Here is a 20,842-nt window from a genome sequence, read left to right on the forward strand (position 1 = left end):
AAACATCTGTGGGAAGAGTGTTCCTGGCATGAGGATCAACAAAAGATAATGTCCTGAAATAGGAGTTTGTGCAGCATGTTCCAGGGACAGCGCTCTGATTTAATGTGTTGGTCATAATGCACGGGAAAGGGGTGCAGAGGGACTAGTTATCTCAAACTATTATGGAGAAGTAGGATTTGGGGTATGTTTTGGAAATGAGTGCTGGAAAGATTTGCTCAGGAATTGGATGTGAGATATGAGAGTGAGAGTCAAACATGAGGAAGCTGTTTGGCTTAGCCATTGAATGGTTGAAGCTGCCACTTACCAAGGTGGACAGGTTGCAGAAGATTTGGGTGGGAATACAAGGTAAACAGGCTTTGCTTGGCTTATGGGAATTTGCCAAGAGAGAAAGAGCATGTGGAAGCAAAGATGTTTTAGACAAAGGGCTCATTCTGTGCATTGGCATTGAACCTTGAAAATACTTTGATTACTTAGATAATGGTGAGACATTCAATGTAGTGTAGGTACCAGTGTAGGTTAGGGGTTGACTGACTTTGGTTCATGGGTAAAATTGGGCCCACTTCTTGCTTCTATAAATCCCATGAGCTGTTGAAAATGGTTTAACAAATCAAGATAAGAATAGCATTTTGTGGCATGTACAGATTATAGAAGATCCACATTAGTGTCCATAAAAGAAGCTTGAACAGAACCTAGCCATGCTCATCTATTTATGCATTATATTTGGCTGCTTTTGCATCAAGATATCAGAGCTAAGTAGTTGGGACACAGAATATGGCCTGTGAAACTGAAAATATTTACTATCTGGTACTTTACAAAAAAGACTTGAAGATCTTTGGTGTACACAAACGGAGTAGCAGGAGTTAAAACAGATTTGCAAGAGTGGGTTTCGGGGGGCAGATTATGAAGTACCTACTGTATCCTGAGAAGTTCAGACTTAATTCTGAGGCAATAGAAAGCTATTGAAAGTAAATGTCTTCCTACAATATCACAAACGATATGGAAAAAATCCTAGCAAATTCCTAGAAAAATAAACATGGAGAGAGTAAGGTACTTGCCCAGAGCTTCCCCAGCACTTTAACGTGAAGGCCCTACAAGGCCGGTTGTGTCTCCACCTGCTTCTGCCTCTCACCATCTACCATGCAACTTCTCCAGACCAAGGAGTCCCTCCAAAAATCTCAAGGAATGCTTACACCTGGGTTAGAATGGCAGGTGAAATGATTACTGTGATTTCAATGTTTTAACCTAACTTACAGATTTACTGCATAATCAAGAAAAAGTTAAGAAACTCCATAAACTACGAGTAAAATGAATATGAGCCATTGTTAATAAAATCTGATCTTGGGCAAAGCTGATGCAGGCTGAAATTTGGGACTTCTGTGGATCCTTGCTGGAAGTTTCCTATTGTCACTTTTTCCCTTCTTCCACTCTTATGCAGTGCAAATGAAAGTATTAGCAATGATCTAAAAACATTCTTTCATGATTTTTTGTGGACTCTTAGGGTGAATGATTGGGACCATATCATTAACTCTAGATTCTGTTGAATGGAAGAGATTTTATAGATTAACTTATCCTAGGATTCTGCAACGTCAGTGCTATGGTAAGATACTACACTTGAGCTGGAAAAACCCAACCCTTGGAGGAGGACTGATGTGCAGTGAGAGGTAACAAACAACACATGGCGATAGCACAGCATGGGTGGGAACTCAGGTAGGAAGGCAATATGAGCAAGGAATGATACTCGGAGCTCTCTCCAGGCTAATGTGGGATGTTGGGAAAACCTCCACTTGGGCAATTTAAGAAGCAGAGTTGAACACACTATTTCTTGAAGAACAACAGTTGGCAACAGCTGCCATTCGGTTCCCTGTTTATACTCTGGAGGCTTCTTAGTTGACATGACTGGGATTTTGCCAATGAATTGTAGGGGGCAGATATTGCCAAACAGCAGAGAGGCCGCCTCCTGCATGGGAGCAGGTCATGGAGAAACATCAGAGGAATAGAGGCCCCGTGAGATGGAAAGCAGAGGGCTTCTCGCTGCCAAGTTACTACAGCTTGATTTGTCCCTTTGACCCTATCACATGTGAATGTGGGTGGAGGCATTGAGGAAACACTGGAATGGGACTCATTGATTCAGTATTACCAGCTAGTTCCTTCTGGAGGTTCACAAAGGATGCATATGAGCATCTCTGTGGCTCATCCAGATGGAGCTGTGTTTGTAGCTAAAGTACAAACTTTGCCCAAGGGGCAAGTAATACTTCATTGTTGATTATTTTTCCAAATGACACAAATCCAAGACATGTTAAATGGAAGCAACATGGGAGTGTGTGGCATCTTGACCATCAATGCCCACCCCGTGCCAGATGTTTAGTGGAGATTCTAGAAGATGGCTTTGTGGTGTTGAGCTCCTGTGAAGTAATGTCCTGTCTGAGATAACCGTCGAGAAAAAAGACTTGTTAATACAAAATGTGACACTAGACGGCGCTCTCTTCCAGGAGACCAGCCCCAGGAAGACCTAGGAGAGGATCAGAAGACTATAAATAAGAAAATAAATTTAACAGTTATTCTATGGGAGCGCTGCAGTCCTTCGCAATATTAGGAAAGGTTATATACTTCCAAGGAAGACTTGTCAGATAGTCTAGTTACTCCGGATTCTGGTTTTAAAAGAATATTTATTTATTAATTTGAAAGGCAGAGTTACAAAGAGGGAGAGAGTGAGAGAGCTAAAGAGAGGAGAGGGAGGGGAAGGAGGGGGGAGGGGGAGAGGGAGAGGGAGAGATTTTAGATCTGCTTGTTTACACCCCAAAGCCAAAGCCAGGAGCCTAGAATTCCATTGGGGTCTCCCAGAGGCCCAAGTACTTGAGCCATCTTCTGCTGCTTTCCCAGGTGCATTATCAAGGAGCTAGATAGGAAGTGGATCAGCTAGGACTCCAACTAGCACCCATATGGATGCCAGCTCTCAGGTGGCTTAACTGCTGTGTCACAACACCAGCCCCCTGAATCTGATGTTTTTAAAGGCCAGTGGCTAATGTTCAAAGGCCAGTCTGGAAGGGTACACTTGCGGAGACCCTATGTTAATTCTAAATTATGGAAGGCTGTCTCTGGGTAAAGAGGCAGGCTTTTATTGCTGTTTGCTAGTCAACCAGGTGTCATGGATACAAAGTGAATTTGTCTTCTTTTTGTATTTGTTTTGTATAGGATTGATGGTGAGCACACTGTGTCACACATATGGGAAGTAGAGGGGTGGCATTAGAAGATCATCTTTGGAAACCTGTCACTGTAAATACCGGTACACAGGTCGCTGGGATATAGTGATATAAAAAAAAGCAAGTGGAATCTAGAATGTTCCGAAAATTAGTTTCTGAGTCATTAGGAATGTGTGATATACATGGGGAAATGTCACTTCTGCTGGGAAGGAATGCAGAATGACACCATAATTCTAACTAATTTCATGGTGTGTTAAATGTCACTTTAATCTTTCTGTTGCAGCCATATAGTGTAACAAATGGGTTGTTAATTGATGGCATTATGCAATCATTAGAAAATATTTTGGGAGGTTAATTTGAAGGCCACAAATACTATGTATTGAAACCAATTGGCTAGAGAGGAGAGTGAATTTGGCTTTGTTTTAGGAATAATTACATACAAAATCAAATGTCTCTATCAAATCATACAAATGTTTCAAATAACTTAGGTGATAGAAAGGGAAAGTAGTGATCAAGCTCATAAGAGAATATCAAAAGACCCATAAAACATATTGTCACAATTAATATGCTTCATAAAGAAAATTCTAATTTCAAATCATAGTAATTATTAGGGTATTACTAGACTTACTCTTCTGTATAAAATGTTGTAAGACCAATAATGAAGTGTACCTGAGACATATGTTTCAGGCAGGTATTGACAAATACCTCCTATGTGTACTGAGAAAACGATCGTCCTGGCCTACAAGTTATTTTTCAAAATACATTTTTAAAGATTTATTTATTTGTCTAATTGAAAGGCAGAGTTATGGTGGGGGGAGATCTTCCACCCACTGGTTCGCTCCCCAAACTGCTGCAACAGCCACTTGGGACAGGGCTGGGCTAAGGCCAGCAGCCAAGAGCTTCATCTGGGTCTCCCATATAGGAGCCAGGGCCAAGCACTTGGGCCATCATCTGCTACCCACACCCCCAGCCCCCACCCCCAGGTGCATTAGCAGGGAGCTGGATCAGAAGTGGAGCAGCCAGGACTTGAACCAGCATCTATATGGGATGCTGGCATTTCAGACAGTAGCTTAACCCCCTATGTCACAACGCTGACCCCCTTACGTCATTTTTTCCGTTGGTTATGGATGCCCCTAGGAGAAATATCCATCAGACTCCCTTGTAAGCATCCTAAAGAAAGATCTCTTCCTATTTAAGTGAGAATGTTCTTCTATATGGAGTACTGTTAGCACACAATTCCTGTCTGTCTAGGGTTGCTTATGTTAAATAAACTTGGAAATGTGTGAATTTGCAGGACATAGCTCCCTGGAAAATATCTCACTAGTGAAGGAATCATCTGAGTATATATGGGAGACTTTCATGACAAAAATAGTTCCTTTGTAGGTAAGTAATGCTCTGGCAGCATCACTCACAGCTCACATGTGAAATGTCGGCCAGGGCAGGGTCTGAGAACAGTAGGGGCTACCCCAGACCTCTCCCTCTTTTCCTTTTTGTGTGATTTCCTTTCTCCTTGAAATTACTGGTATAATTTGATTCTGGGTAAGACCTCTGATCGCTGTGGAGCTGATTGGACAATTCACCTCTTTATATCATATCAACCTATATCTCTCAAGGCACAGGATTTATCACTATAACCCTTTAAATTGGCCTCCAGGATTTTCTAGCTCCAAACCTTTCTTCTAGAGCAGTGTCAAAACTTGACTCCTTCTCGATCCAGGTCCTCTAGACTTTGCTCATGAATTGATCATCAGTAATTCATGTTGATTAATTATTAATTAAAATACAATTTTTTTGGCTGAACTTCCCTGGTTAATGAAATGAACCAGCAGATGGAAAACCTCTCTCTCTCTCTCTCTCTCTCTGTAACTCTATCTTTCTTTTTTTTTGACAGGCAGAGTGGACAGTGAGAGAGAGACAGAGAGAAAGGTCTTCCTTTGCCGTTGGTTTACCCTCCAATGGCTGCCACGGGCAGCGCACCTTGCTGATCCGAAGGCAGGAGCCAGGTGCTTCTCCTGGTCTCCCATGGGGTGCAGGGCCCAAGCACTTGGGCCATCCTCCACTGCACTCCCTGGCCATAGCAGAGAGCTGGCCTGGAAGAGGGGCAACCGGGACAGAATCCAGCACCCCGACTGGGACTAGAACCCGGTGTGCCGCAGGTGGAGGATTAGCCTATTGAGCCGTGGCGCCAGCCTGTAACTTTATCTTTCAAATAAATAAAAATCTTTTTTTTTTTAAAGAAATAAATGCATCTCTGGTCACATGTCTTAACATGGAACATAGTGACAGGATACATTGTTTCTTTCCGGTTCTTTGTAGATGGAGGTAACTTTTTTATCTTTTGATCCATCCATGTGACTTTTTCAATGCCTCTTTTGACACATTGAAATAAAAATGTTGGTACATGTATCTATTTTGTACAATTATGACAGCAATATCTGTCACTATTTTGTAAATTTCCCACAGTAGTAGGTAGAATATATTTTCCCTAAAGGCACTCATGAATATTTGACAAATTAAATTGAGTGGACAGATAATGCCTTTGGTTATCCAGCCAGGCGAGCATGTTATGACAACATTATTAACATAAATAAACACGCTTTACTCCAATTCAGTTTCTGAGACCTGCTTTGCATTTCCTTTATCGTGAGGAGAGATTCTTAGGGCAGGGAGCAATTTCAAAGGATTTTTTCCCCATCTGTCCAGCAGGTTTCAGAAAATTCCTGACTTTTCCAGTAATCAAAAATATGGGAGAAAGGAGGAATAAGGCAACTGGAGAAATTTGAGAGTCCATTGTGTGTTACCGATTTGATGGGTCAGTGTCTCAGGTTTAATGAAAAGTCACTAGAAAGCCATCAATGGAGGAAAATTGATATTTAGAGAAACTTGTAATTTGTCTACTTGCAAGAAACATTTGCATTGAGGTCCAATTACCATCAAGACGATTTTTCCTGGTGGTTCATTAAGCCGGACAGATGGTCAGTGATTTCTGTTGAGGGAGTTGGAGTTTACAGATGAGGGTTTTAATGAGTATTCAGACATTTGAGCACTTCAAGAGCCCCTCCCCTTGCAGCCCCTCTTACCTTTACCCATCTGTTCACGTGCAAGGGGCCCAGTCCATCACCTGGACACTGCTTGGGGAGCAATGGACTTGGGGATTTCAGATATTGGGACTTTTGCAGGTTAGGGTTTTGTATTAAGTCCCCAGAGGAAAATGTGAATCTTTAGAGTATTCTTGCTTTAGTTACTTTTTCTCTTGCAATTAGGCCTCCTTTGTAGATATTATATCTTACCTATTCATGCAAGTAGATAGGTAACAATAGGAGTGCGATTGTGGGGTAGGATGGGTAAAGAAAATAATTAGGATAAGAAGATTGTCTTTACTCTCTCATTTTATTCTCTGAATTAAACTCTTTAAGGGTAAAGCCAACATTGCTAGAGGAATAATTTATTATAGGTAGTATTTGAACCTGCAATAAAAATCTTTTCCCACATTTCCCCTGAAGAACTTATAATATCTTTATGAAAAAGGTATACCATATACCAAACATTGTACATCTTCATTAAATGGGAAGGTCTCTGTAGGCTGTAGTTTATGTTCTCACTGGCTGTTAGACAAAAAGGAGAGTGTTGTGTCCATTTGGATACACTATCAATACAGTTTATTAAATTTAGTTTTCTTGATTTCTAGAGAAAAATTTCCTAATATGTGAATTCATTTGTCATGGGGTACAATGCGATATTTCAACACACGGAAACTGAGCGAAGCAGGCAAGGAGGCTTTTATTCCTCATCTCTGTGTCAGGAGCTTACCAGCTTTTCTCTCCCAGTTCTTCACACAGAATGCAAGAGGCTGCTGTGACCGCTCACTGCTCTAGCCTTCTGTGGAACACCGGAACTTGTTTCTTCTACTGTGTGTTGGAACCCATTTCCCAACCTCCCTCCATCCTTGCTTCCCCTTGCCTTTGCTAGCCTCTAGTAATCACTATTTTAAGTTCAGATTCACTATTTTTCTTAACTTTCACATATGAAAGAGAATATATGTGATATTTATCTTTCTAGTTCAGGCTTATTTTGCTTACAGAATGATTTCCTTAAGATGTAGGCTTAGAATTATATATACACTTATATATAGTTCCTTCAGAACTAGGACAGCTGGGTCATATGGCAAATCTAATTTGAGTGTTTTGAGGAACCCTATAGTGGTCTCCATAATGTCTGAACTCACCTGTACTCCCACTGGCACAGTGTAAGTTTTCCTTATCCTCCATATCCTCACCACTATTTATCATTTCTTGTCTTTTTGACAATAGCCATTCTAAATGGCGTGAGTAGGTACTTTATGTGGTTTTGATTTGCATTTCCCTGATATTTAGTGATACTCAGGAAGTTTTCATTTATTGGTTGGACATTTTTATTTCTTTTCTTTTTTCTTTCTTTCTTTTTTTTTTTTTTTGACAGGCAGAGTGGACAGTGAGAGAGACAGAGAGAAAGGTCTTCCTTTTCCGTTGGTTCACCCCCCAGTGGCCGCTATGGCCAGTGCACTGCGCTGATCTGAAGCCAGGAGCCAGGTGCTTCTCCTGGTCTCCCATGGGGTGCAGGGCCCAAGGACCTGGGCCATCATCCACTGCACTCCCGGGCCACAGCAGAGAGCTGGCCTGGAAGAGGAGCAACTGGGACAGAAGCCGGTGCCCTGACCCGGAATAGAACCTGGTGTGCCGGCACTGCAGGCGGAAGATTAGCCTATTGAGCCATGGCGCAGGCCTATTTCTTCTTTTAAGAGGTTTAGTCATATATTTTGCTTAATTTTTAAGTGGATTATTTTGTTGTTGAGTTTCCTGAGTGCCTTAATCCTTTGTCAGTTGAATAGTTTGCAAATATATTCTCCCATTCCATCAACTTCTCTTCACTCTTAATTGTTTCCTTTGCTCTACTCAACCTTCTTAATTTGTTAAAGACCTATTTCTATAGGCATTCAGGAGCCATGTTCTCCTTTATGATATGCATTTTTGCCTTTGTCATAAAACTGTAAGCCATCTATCCTCATCCTTTTTAGTAGAATGGATTCCCCTTGTTGGTAGCAAGTGGGTTGCAGAACAATGAAAGCAACACACACTGTCTTAGTTTGCAGAGAATTGAACCTCCATCTATATCATTTTAACATTTACTAACCTTTGAGGTATCCTTTTATGCCACTGTGACAAGTTAAATGGGAAGTGGATGCAAGAACATTTCATTTGTTGACATCAACCAACTTGTGTATCTTTGAGACTTTCGTCCACTTGCCTGATCATCCTTTGTATGTGAACTTTGTATAAACTTACTATTGTTTTATAATATTTTATATCTTCCCTTCTGTAGTGTGATAGGACTCTAAGAATGTCTTTTGAACATTGACCACACAAGAGGTATGTGCTGAGTGGTGTATAAAATTAATAACAACAATATTATGTTTGCATCTGCTTTGTATAGTAGAAGACTTCTCACATATTACCAACATAAGCTTAATAAGAATACTACAAAGCAATTTCTGCCACACTCATTTTACAGGTCAATAAAAGGAAGCAGGGAAGAGAGAGAAAGAAGTGAGAGAGAGAAGTTAAGTTGTTGGTTAAGCAGGTTTAAGACTCAGGTCTTCTGACCCCTACCCCAGTAAATTCTTGTCTACTCTTTAAACTTCTAAGTGAGCCCTGTACTAGCCTTCAAGAAGTGGATCTTTCTCTGAGAGAACAAAATGATCCCAGAATGATAAATACATTTTAGACTGTAGTAAGTCTCTGTAGAGGCATAGCATGCATTAGAAATTCATAGGGTGGCATGTGTGTCCATACATGTGTGTATGTCTGGGTGTTTGTCCAAGTCAAAACATAAGAAAATCATTGATATTTGTAAGGAAAATGTATGAAATAGGAGTTGCTATGAGTAATATTTGGAACATAGGGTTGGCGGTGGTATGAGATGGAAGATGGGTCCATAGGTAGGGAAAAAAAAGAGCTGTTTAGTTTGTGGGCATAAGTGTGGATTTGTGGCCTTGAAAACCAAACTGAGGATCGTGTCCTTAAAACTGTCCCATTTATGGGGAGACTTGGTTTGATTGTGAGGCGTAAGCTATGTGTAATATCATAAAACATTTATTTATTTTTATTGGGATCACCTTGTCAGCTTATTGAATAAGAGCCCGAGGTTGATTAAATGTTCTTGATTGTGATGTTGCAGGCAGCATTTACTTGTATGCTCTTGTGTGGGGGTTTTGGAACATCTTGGTATTTGTGTGACCCAAAGCTCTTGTTTTCACTCCAGATGTGCATTCTTTATAGCCACTGGGGAAGCATTGAGTTGCGAAGTAAAGACCCCTCACTGGCATTTTAATTAAAGATAATGTATTTATGCATAAAGAGAAGATTATTAGAAAATATTAATAATGTAATTTAACCTTCATAGGAAGAATTTTATAGTTTTCAATAAACTGTCTTTAATATACATGGAGTTTGCACCATTTATACTTCCTTGTTTTACCTAGAAGTCTGTTAATAATCTTTTCTTTTTGCAAACAGTGATTTTATTGACCAACTAATTACTTTAAAAACTCATCTCAGGGCAGGCATTTGGTGTAGTGGTTAAGGTGCCATTTGGGATACCCACATCTCATATCAGAGTGCCGGCGTTGGAGTCTCAGCTCTGCTTTCCATCCCAGCTTCCTACTCATATCTGTCCTTGGAGGTAATAGGTGTTCACTGATGTGCTTGGGTCCCTGCCATCCACTGAGTTCTGAGCTTCCTGCTGTGGCTTGGTCCAGACCCGGCTGTTCTAGGTCTTCAGGGAGTGAACCAGTAGGGGGAAGATCTCTTTCTGCCTGTCTCTGTTGCTCTGCCTTTCAAATAAATAAAAACAACAAGAACAGCAACAAAAAAACTTGTATTTTTCAGGTAAATCATTAAAATCAGACACTTAATTGGCTTGAACAGTTAATAAAGGTAAAGTGAACCCTGATATCTTATCAGAAAAATATCTGTAATACCTAAAATATTTGCTAAGGCTTCTCTGTCTTTGTCTTTGATCTGAGTGGCTCAGGATTTTGCCTTTGCATTTTCTTCCCATAAGACCCAAGATTAAGCCATTTATGGTGAAGAGACAAAAACAAAATTATCCTATCCTTGAAAGAATTCAAGTGAAAACTGGTGAGAAGATGAACTACAGGCCAGGCACTGGGAAAGAAACAATTTGGGAATGCTGAAAGCAACTCACATTAGAGTGAACATTTCTGTACTATATTGAGTTTAAGCTAGAAAGATATTATTCATCTATTTTGATGTAGTTTTTAAAGAAAGCTGGCAGATACTGAAGCTTTGAAACTTATTTACAGACCCTGAATAAAAAAAAAAAAACCTTAGAAATAGGCATATGGGACTTATTGAACCAAAACTTCTATCAGAAACATTTTATTTGGTGGAGCACTTTCATAATCAAGTATCCCAATTGAAATAAACATTTTGAAGATCAAATCTTCTTTTTGACTGCGATTGAATCTAATTCTATTGGTGCCTGATCCCAAGTGGCTATACCAAGTGGCTTGTCTATATGTCACTCTAAATTTTGAGCCATAGGCTTTTAGTTTTTCCAAGTCCTAAACTCAGAAAATATGTCATATCCCTGTAGAGATGTGTAGAAAAGCTATTAAAGGGCCGGTGCTGTGGCGCGGTGGTTGAAGCCCTGGTCTGCTGTGCCAGCATCCCTTATGGGCTAAGTTTCGAGTCCCGGCAGCTTCACTTCCAATCCAGCTCTCTGCTGTGGCCTGGGAAAGCAGTGGAAGATGGCCCAAGTCCTTGGGGCCCTGCACCCATGTGGGAGACCTGGAAGAAGCTCCTGGCTCCTGGCTTCGGATCGGCACAGCTCGGCTATTGCCGCTGTCTGGGGAGTGAACCAGCGGATGGAAGACCTCTCTCTCTCTCTCTGCCTTTGTCTCTCTGTAACTCTGCCTTTCAAAAATAATAAATAAGGAAAGAAAAAAAAGGAAAGCTATTATATCTTTCATTATAGCCAGAAGCACCTACTTTGCATTATTTGCTAATAAGAATTTATATCCATATCTTGATGTAAATTTATAACATGATTTGTTACAGTCCAAAATATAGTTTTCCTGGAAAGTGAAGGATTTTTATCTTAACTTTCGTATATTTTATAAATACTCACTATATATATTTATAAAAGATACAAACATTAAGAAGTAACATTTCAGAATTTTACATTTCCTCTTTTCAGTGAGGAGCTCAGATTTGTGTATCCAAACCAAATTTCTCTCCTGAGCTCCAGAGCCACACATCCAATTTCTTACTTGATATCTTCACTTGGAAGTTGTCTCAAACCCAATGTTTCCAAGTAGAAGTGGAATCTAAAGTCTGATTTCTCCAAACCACTACATGTCAATAAGTTACAGCAGTTTCCCCTGCCCCCAACAAAAGGGAAAGAAGTGAGAAATCAAGAAGTCATTGCTGACTCTTTCTCACACATGCGTCCAATATAGCAATAAGCTCTACCTGTGACCCCAGACAATGCGTGTTTCCAATCTGACCCCTTCTCTATAATTTGCCTTGTTAAGCAGCTTTAGTTTAGGCCTTGAGTTCTGTAACAGCCCCCTGGCTGGTCTCTCTGACCACACTCTTGCCCATAATAGGTGCGATGATTGTTTTCATGTCACTCTTCAGTCTAACACATCCAATGGCTTCTTTCTCACTCCACATAAGAGTCATTTTTCTATTATGTACATGAGGCCTATGCCAAAGAATGCTATACTTCACAATATCTTGTGTTTTTCTTTTTTGCTTTGTTTTCCTAGATTATCAGTTCAGTAGGAAGAGGGACTCTTTATGTTCACTAGAATATGCCAACATAGTGCTGGGCATGGAGTAGGCACTCATGTTGGCTAACTGACATAGGTGTGCTATTTGAAGGTAGGAAATGTACCCCATAGCTCTATGTATAAACTTATAGATGAAGCATATACACAGGTTCTTCAAATAGTTATGGAAAAATGGAATTAAGAGATAAGCTTCCTTTGTTGCAAAAGTTTTGAAATCCAGGAAGAAGTTTTTCATTATGTACATTATCATGAGCTTTTTGAAGACCCTCATATCTTCCATAAACCATACTATTTCCAATGTAGTTGCATGTAAATAAGGCTTTGTAGAAAGCCACAGGATAGGAGAGGGAGAAGGCTCAGTTCGAGGTTTGAATCTGTTGTGTGATTCTACAACTCAGCCTCTCTGTTTTCAGAATGGAGCTACTACAGTATGTGCCTTATTCTCATGTGATACAATGTTTGAGAATACTGGCTAGGTTCCTATTTTATACAAGCTGAGGCCACCGGGCTGTTTCTTGGTTTGTTGTTTTGAACAGACCCTGTGCGTCTTTCCTGGTGAGTGGCTCACTTCAGGGGTTGACTGATGAGGAGACAGGGGCCCTGATCGCCAGACCTGCTTCGCAGGCTTTTAGGGAATGTAGAACTCGCTCAGGTAGTGGGCGATCGTCTCCACCTGGGTGTAGGTTTGGCTGTAGGCGATGCCCCCACCCTCGGGCAGGACGAGCACGTGTACCACGTGCGTCTCGACCATCCCTCGCGGCTCCATAAAGGCGCCCCTTCCAGGGTTGGCGCAGGTGGGTCCGCGGTGAGCGTTGCTTCTGCTCTCGGCAGCGGTTCGGCCGCACGTCTCCAAGCCTGTGTGGCCGTCCAGGCAGCTTTCAGAACGAGTCCAGCCTAGGTAAGTGCACGTGGGCGAGACCGACTGCCACTTGTGCTGCGCTCCTGCGTGCAGGAAGCAGGGCCCAGGGCTGAGTTAACACCCAAAGTACTCTGTGCTCAGCTTGCGATAAGTGATGTGTGTCTAATTAGAAGCATTACTGCCTAAGACACAAGGTTCTCTGAGATAAACAACGCTCTCTCCATCATCGCACTTTCTTGGCACTTCAAAGTAAATCCCCCCCCCCCCCCCCCCCATTCAAGATGTAGTTGTGCAGCTGCAATTGTTCTCTGGCGTGCTGTCCGGGGAAGCTAAGCTAAGCAAATGCCAATAAAGGTGCAAAAACTTGATTGATTGTTGGGCATAAACGTGAAGTTACTCTTCAGTCACTCCGTTTTGCGTTGGTCTGAGAGACCCGGGCGGCCCTTAACTGCCCTGAAATCCCAAACGAGGGACAGACCGTGTTGTAGGAACCAGTGTTTCATCAGCAAGTCCCGCCAGCTATCCCTGGCGTGCGCTTCCCCAGGTAAGTGTTTTCCATGTGATAGCAAAGAGAAAACAATGCTTGAAAAATCCCTGTGAGGCCAGCTGTGGGCTGTGAGGTCTGGCTGCTGCTTAACTGGGATTACTGGGAGTTACTGGGAAAGAGGGAGCCCCATCTGCTTAATCTGCTGGGAGGGGGAAGGAGAGATGAGTGGCTCTTCCATTGCCCCCTGTTCTGCTGCAGAGCCATGGAAGCTCTCCTGCCTTTGAGGAAGTTCCTTGGTGGAGCTGTAAGTGAGGAATTCTCTGTGTCTGCCCTTCCAAGACCCAGGGGTTGCATCAGCTCAGAGCTGGGACCCCAGAGCCCCTGGGTTGTTGAAGTTTTCCTCTTCAGCAGGGGCTGAGATGCAATGTGAGGATGTAGCATAGCTGAATTCTTTTGGAAAGCATTGCCCTGCGGGAAGGAATAAAGGAAAGAGCGGACTATTTCCTTGACTGGTTTCTGTCTCCTGGTGTGCTGAGACCTACATCCACTGCTTATTAAAGAGTAGAAGCGGGCGGGCCCTGGGAAGAGCTGCTTCTGATTTTCACACCCCTCCCGCCAAGTTGCTAAATGCCTCGAGGCAAGTTTTCACAAAGCCAGTGTTGGCAGCTTTGTCCCCCTCTGTAATAATGGCAAAGAAAACCTTCTTGATTTTTTTTTTTCTTTTTGTTAATGAAATCTACAAATCAAGGAACATTTGAACAGAGACCTAGGAGAGCACTTCTGTTAATGTTTTATGATATTTATTTAAAAGAGCATAAAGGAACCTGAGATTTTTTATGTCAGGATGGAATTGAAATGCATTATTGCTTACCAATGAGAATATACAGGTTTTTTTTTTTTTCATAAATTGGATCCAAGTAACCTAATACCCTGCTGTAAAAGGGCTTTTACCTTATGGATGTGTAGGATTAGCAAACTTTATGGTGCTCAGTGTAATGCATTTATGTCTAGTGGGGCCTGATCTAGCTTTTGAAAACTGCTTAATTAAACACCAGTGCCTCATTCAGCATCCTTACCAGGGAGTGAGGAAGAGCTGAGATCACACGAGCCATTGCTGTGCACGGGATACGGATCAGGTGGAAGCATTTGTTTATACTTCACTTTGTGCAAAGAAAACCCTACCGTGATGAATCTGACCCTTTTCTTGCATAGCTGGTGGTTCCTACTGCACAAAATGACTTTAGTAAGAGAGAAGAATCTAAAATGAAAGTTAGGAAAATCATGTGTATAGACTCATGTTCAGAAAATATGGATGATGCAATAGACATAAAATGAAAAGTAAGAACGTACCCTTCGATTCCCATTTAGATCTCAAACTTAAGGAATCTCACTTGTGAAACTTTCGGTGCTTGCATCTACAAAGATACCATATGCCTGAATATCTGCGTATATGAACCTCTCCTTAGATATCCACGGAACACAATGTTTTAAAAATCGTTCATGATAGCAACTATCTAAGTAGACTGCACATTGCTTTTAAAATTTAGTTCCTTAGCAATGAATAAAGATCCCCTCAGTCTTTTCAATGTGTGGTAATTCCGTTGTGTGAATGGACAGTTATGTACTGGATCATTCTCTTTGTTAATGAGTATTTATTTTTTGCTGGTATAAATAATGCTACCCCAAATGCTCAAACATTTATCTTTTAGAGGTATATCCCTAGAATAAGTTTCCGGAAGTTAATTTGCTGGGTTAAAGTCGGGCATGTTTTAGATGATAGTGACTTTGCCAAATTGCACTACAAAACTTTGAAGCTAGCTGGTGGTTTTACAAACAATATCCAGGAGTGATTTCCTCCACACTTTCACTTACTTGATGGTTAACTTCTGGCTAGATATGATGTACACTTAGGGGCTTGGACAACTATCACCTGTCTGGTGGAAATTTTTACAAACTAAGTTAACAAAAAAAGCAATCTTCCTAGGAAGGGGAATATCTGGTCTGTGAGATCATTTGGTCTGGCCCTTCCAAGGAAGCCACAGGTGGGACTCCAAATTCAGCGATGTACTAGTTTATAGCTAGTTCTTTAGCTTTGGGTGACTGGTGAATGATGCTGTAAATATCCAAATGCTCCTTGGCAGAGAAAAGGTTCCCCACCCTGGTGGAGTCCATAGGATTTGAAAGCTGAATTGGAGTTTATTTTTCTGGTCCAAGTGAGGAAGTATATGTAAACTTGAGTTGACTTGTCTATTTAATACATTTAATAATAGAAACTTAACTATTAAATGAATGTTTAATATTTATTAACATTTGTAAGACATAAAATTGTACATAAGTGGTACAATGTGTGTTTTATTACATTTATACACTGTGCCAGATTCAACCAGGTAAATGTATTTATCCTTTCAAGCATTTAACATTTGTTTTTGGCTATAGAGTTGCTTGTATTCTGGATATTAACACCTTGTTGGATGTTTAGTTTGCAAATAGTTTCTCATTCTGTGGTTGTCCCTACACTGTTTGCTTGGCTGTGCAAAAACTTTGAAATTGCATTTTTATTTCTTTCACTGATTGGGATTTGATCCTGAAATATCTTTGCCCATTCCAATGTCTTGATGTATTTTCCCTATATGGTGGTGGTAGTTTTGTTTTTGTTTTTTGGTGGTGTTTTTTTTTTTTTTCTTTTTTTGAACAGTTTGAAAGTTTCAGGTCTCAAATTTAGGTTTGTAAGCCATTTGAGTTGATACTTGTACATGGCAAGTTAGTTAGGGGTCTAGCTTCATTCTTTTTCTCATTTTTTTCACTCATTTTTTGTGCATGTGGATATCCAGTTTCTCTAGAACCATTTTATATTTTTGACAGGCAGAGTGGACAGTGAGAGAGACAGACAGAGAGAAAGGTCTTCCTTTTCCATTGGTTCACCCTCCAATGGCCACTGTGTCCGGTGCACCGTGCTGATCCAAAGCCAGGAGTCAGGTGCTTCTCCTGGTCTCCCATGTGGGTGCAGGGCCCAAGCACTTGGGCCATCCTCCACTGCATTCCCGGGCCATAGCAGAGAGCTGGACAGGAAGAAGAGCAACCGGGACAGAATCTGGTGCCCCGACTGGGACTAGAACCTGGTGTGCCGGCGCCACAGATGGAGGATTAGCCTATTGAGCTGTGGCACTGGCCCAGAACCATTTATTAAAAACAACTACCCCTTTTCAATGCATGTTCTTAACACCTTTGTAAAAAATCTGTTTGCTCTAGAAGTGTGGATTACTTATAGGGTGTCTGTTCTATTGGTCTACAGGTCTTTGTTTTTGCCAATATCATGCTGTTTTGATTACAGTGGTTCTGTAATATGTTTTTTTAAATTATTTAACTTTTATTAGTAAATATAAATTTCCAAAGTACAGTTTATGGATTACAATGGCTTCCCCCCCCCATAACTTCCCTCCCACTGACACCCCTCCCATCTCCCACTCCCTCTCCCATTCCATTCATATCAAGATTCATCTTCAATCATCTTTATATACAGAAGATCGATTTAGTATATATTAAGTAAAGATTTAATCAGTTTGCACCCACACAGAAACACAAAGTGTAAAATACTATTTCATTACTAGTTATAGCATTACTTCACATTGGACAACACATTAAGTATAGATCCCACATGAGGAGTAAGTACACAGTGACTCCTGTTGTTGACTTAACAATTTGACATTCTTGTTTATGGTGTCAGTAATCTCCCTAGGCTCTAGTCATGAGTTGCCAAGGCTATGGAAGCCTTTTGAGTTCGCCGACTTCTATCTTATTTAGACAGGGTCATAGTCAAAGTGGAAGTTCTCTCCTCCCTTCAGAGAAAGGTATCTCCTTCTTTGATGGCCCTGTTCTTTCTACTGGGATCTCACTCGCAGAGATCTTTCATTTAGGTTTTCTTCTTCTTCTTTTTTTTTTTTTTTTTCCAGAGTGTCTTGGCTTTCCATGCCTAAAATACTCTCATGGGCTCTTCAGCCAGATCTGAATGCCTTAAGGGCTGATTCTGAGGCCAGAGTGCTATTTAGGACATTCTATGAGTCTGCTGTGTATCCCGCTTCCCATGTTGGATCGTTCTCTCCCTTTTTGATTCTATCAGTTAGTATTAGCAGACACTAGTCTTGTTTGTGTGATCCCTTTGACTCTTAGACCTATCAGTGTGATCAATTGTGAACTGAAATGGATCACTTGGACTAGTGAGATGGCATTGGTACAAGCAACCTTGATGGGATTGTATTGGAATCCCCTGGCACATTTTTAACTCCACCATTTGGGGCAAGTCCGATTGAGCATGTCCCAAATTGTACATCTCCTCCCCCTCTTATTCCAACTCTTATATTTAACAGGGATCACTTTTCAGTTAAAATTTAAACACCTAAGAATAATTGTGTGTTAATTACAGAGTTCAACCAATAGTACTATAACAAAAAATACTAAAATGGATAAAGTATTACATTGTACATCAACAGTCAGGACAAGGGATGGTCAAATTAGGTAGTGTTATACCTCCTGCTTTGTTCTTTTCTCAAGATCACTCTGGCTATTCTGGTTCTTTATGGTTTTTCACCAGAGCTTTAACTCACTGTGCCACAACTCCAGCCCCATCTTTTCTTTTTCTTCTACCCCCTTTTCAACAGCATTAAAAAAAGTTTTTCTTTTTCAGATGATTCACTATTGGTGTATGACAATAATACTGACTTTTTTCACATTGACCCCTACCTATAACTTTGCTGGATTTATTAGTTCTAGCATTTTGGAGGAATCTTTGACATTTTCTATATATAATATCAGCAAATGATGAAAATTTCACTTCTTAAATTCCTATTCAGTTGCCTTTATTTTTCTTGCATAGTTGCTCTAGATAGGATGTTTAGCACAATGTTGAATAAAAATGGTGAAAATATGCATCCTGTCTTGGGCCAGATCTAAGAAAAACCTTTATTTCCACATTCAACATGTTAGCTGCTGCCTTGCTATATATGGTCTTTATCATATTGGGGTGTATTCCTTCCATACTCAATTTGGTGATAATTTTGGGACAATGAATTTTGTCAAATACCTTTTCTCCATCTATTGAGATATCATATGATTTTTGCCTCTCATTTTGTTGATGTGGTTTATCAAACTTACTGAAGACTTTTTATTTAAGATTTATTTATTTGAAAGTCAGAGTTACACAGAGAAGGAGAGGCAGAGAGAGGTCTTCCATCCGATGGTTCACTCCCCCAGATGGCTGCAGTGGCTGGAGCTGTGCCGATCCAAAGCCAGGAGCTTCTTCCATGTCTCCCACGCAGGTGCAGGGACCCAAGGACTTGGGCCATCTTCTGCTTTCCCAGGCCATAGAGAGCTGGATCGGAAGTGGAGCAGCCAGGTCTTGAACTGGCACCCATATGGGATGCCAGCGCTCAGGTCAGGGCGTTAACCCACTGTGCCACAGTGCCAACCCCCTGAAGAGTTTTGCAACTATGGTTGTTGACCTGTACCTTTCTTTCTCGTTGTGTATTTTCTGGTTTTTATATGAAAGTAATGCTGGCTTCACAGAATGAATTTTGGAAAATCTCGTTCTATCTTTTGAAATAACTTAGGAAGGATTGATGTTAATTCTTATTTAAATGTTTGGTCACATTTTTCAATGAAGCCATCTTGTCCTGGACTTTTCTTTTGATCAGATTTTTTTTATTGATTCAGTCTTACTGTTCATTATTGGTCCATCTAGATATTCTATTTCTTCCTGTTTAAGTCTTGGTAAGGTGTATGTATCCAGAAATTTGTCTAGATTATTGAATTTGTTGCCTTATAATTAGTCATAATAATCTCTAACACTCCTTTGTATTTTTGTGGTATCAGTTGTCATGTCTCCGAGTTCATTTTTGATTCTGTATATTTGAATCTTTTTTTTTCTCGGTTAGTCTACCTAGCAGCTTATCAATTTATCTTTTCAAAGATATAGCTCTTTTCTCCCATGATTCTTTTTGTGTTGCCTTTTTAGTCTTTATGCCATTTATTTGTACTCTTAATTTTTACTTTTTTTTTACTTGAATTTGATTTGTTTTCCTTTTTTAAAGATTTATTTGAAAAGTCAGAGTGAAAGTTACACAGAGAGGAGAGGCAGAGAGAGAGGGAGGTCTTGTATCTGCTGGTTCACTCCCCAGATAGCCACAATGGCTGGAGCTGTGCTGATCGGGAGCCAGGAGTGTCCTCTGGGTCTCCCACACAGGTACAGGGGCCAAAGGATTTTGCTATTACCTGGGAAAGCAGTAGAAGATGACCAGAGAGCTGGATGGGAAGTGGAGCAGCCAGGACTTGAACCGGTGCCCATATGGGATGCTGGCACTGCAGGTGGTGGCTTTACCTGCTGCACCACAGCGCAGGCCCCTGATTTGTTTTTCTAATTCCTTGAGGTAAAGGCATAAGTTGTTTGAAATCTTTGTGTGATTTTTTTTTTTTTAATTTTTATTTATTTATTTATTTATTTTTTTCTTTGGCTCTCCATCGCCGGCAATAAAGGACCATCAAATTTTATCAATGTGTGGTGCTCCTTTGTTTACACTTGCTCAGGTACAACACTAGGACCAGATAAGAGCACACAATTGTTAAAAAAGCCAATGAACTTGAGCACAGTCATGCTTGCCCTCTCTTTGCCAAAAGGCAATGTCACGGGAAGGCGCTCTCTGATGCGGGAAGCTGTCAGGCTTTAGGCTCCAGTAGGTTGAGAGGGCAGGTCTGCTGTCCATTCCACAACAGGGACTCCACCACTTCTCCAGTTTAGCTCTCATACTTCTGTCTCATGGCGCTGCCTGAGAAGACAACTGTATCCTGGAAGCAAGAAGCTGACTTTTGCCTTTTTCATTTTTTGTAATGCATTAAGTCATCTGGCTCAAACACCTCATCGCTCTCAGCAGAGAGAGAAACAAGATATTCTTCCATGAAGGTCAAAGGACTGGCCTAAAGTAACACAGAAAAGTGGCAAGGCCAGATTAAACTGTTTCCAAATTCCAGCCCAGTGTGTTGAGACTCTAGGGTAAGAGGTAGGGGTTAAAGAGAAAAGGCAAACCTGAAAGAGGGTGAGGTATCTGCCTCAATTTTGGAATCCAATGGATGATGGATGCCCTATCCCTGGGTCTCTTGTATAGTGCATCACTTATTGAAGAAAAAAAAAAAAAGGCAGTGTTGAAATGACTCCCATCAGAGAGGTGCCGCTGGCTGAGTGGCAGATGTTGGGAAGTTCATTATTCTCAGGTACCACCTAACTTTGAGACTTTAGTGCAGCAGGTCCACTGGCTCCCTCCATGCCTGTTAGATCCCTGTCCACAGAACTAACACAGTGGATGACACACCCAGGAGAGGCGATTGCTGTTTTATTAGGGAGATCATCACAGGACAGGAGGCCAGGGCTCTCACCGCCACCTTTGAAATGGGAGGAG

General features: G+C 41.0%; 1 long non-coding RNA gene across 1 annotated transcript in view; it reads left to right on the plus strand.

Moving 5' to 3' along the window:
• Nucleotides 1-20,842, plus strand: part of LOC133749586 (uncharacterized) — a 629,472-nt gene that overhangs the window by 172,109 nt on the left and 436,521 nt on the right. The window lies entirely within an intron of this gene.

The sequence above is a fragment of the Lepus europaeus genome, chromosome 20, assembly GCF_033115175.1.
Source record: "Lepus europaeus isolate LE1 chromosome 20, mLepTim1.pri, whole genome shotgun sequence".
Lineage (NCBI taxonomy): Eukaryota > Metazoa > Chordata > Mammalia > Lagomorpha > Leporidae > Lepus > Lepus europaeus.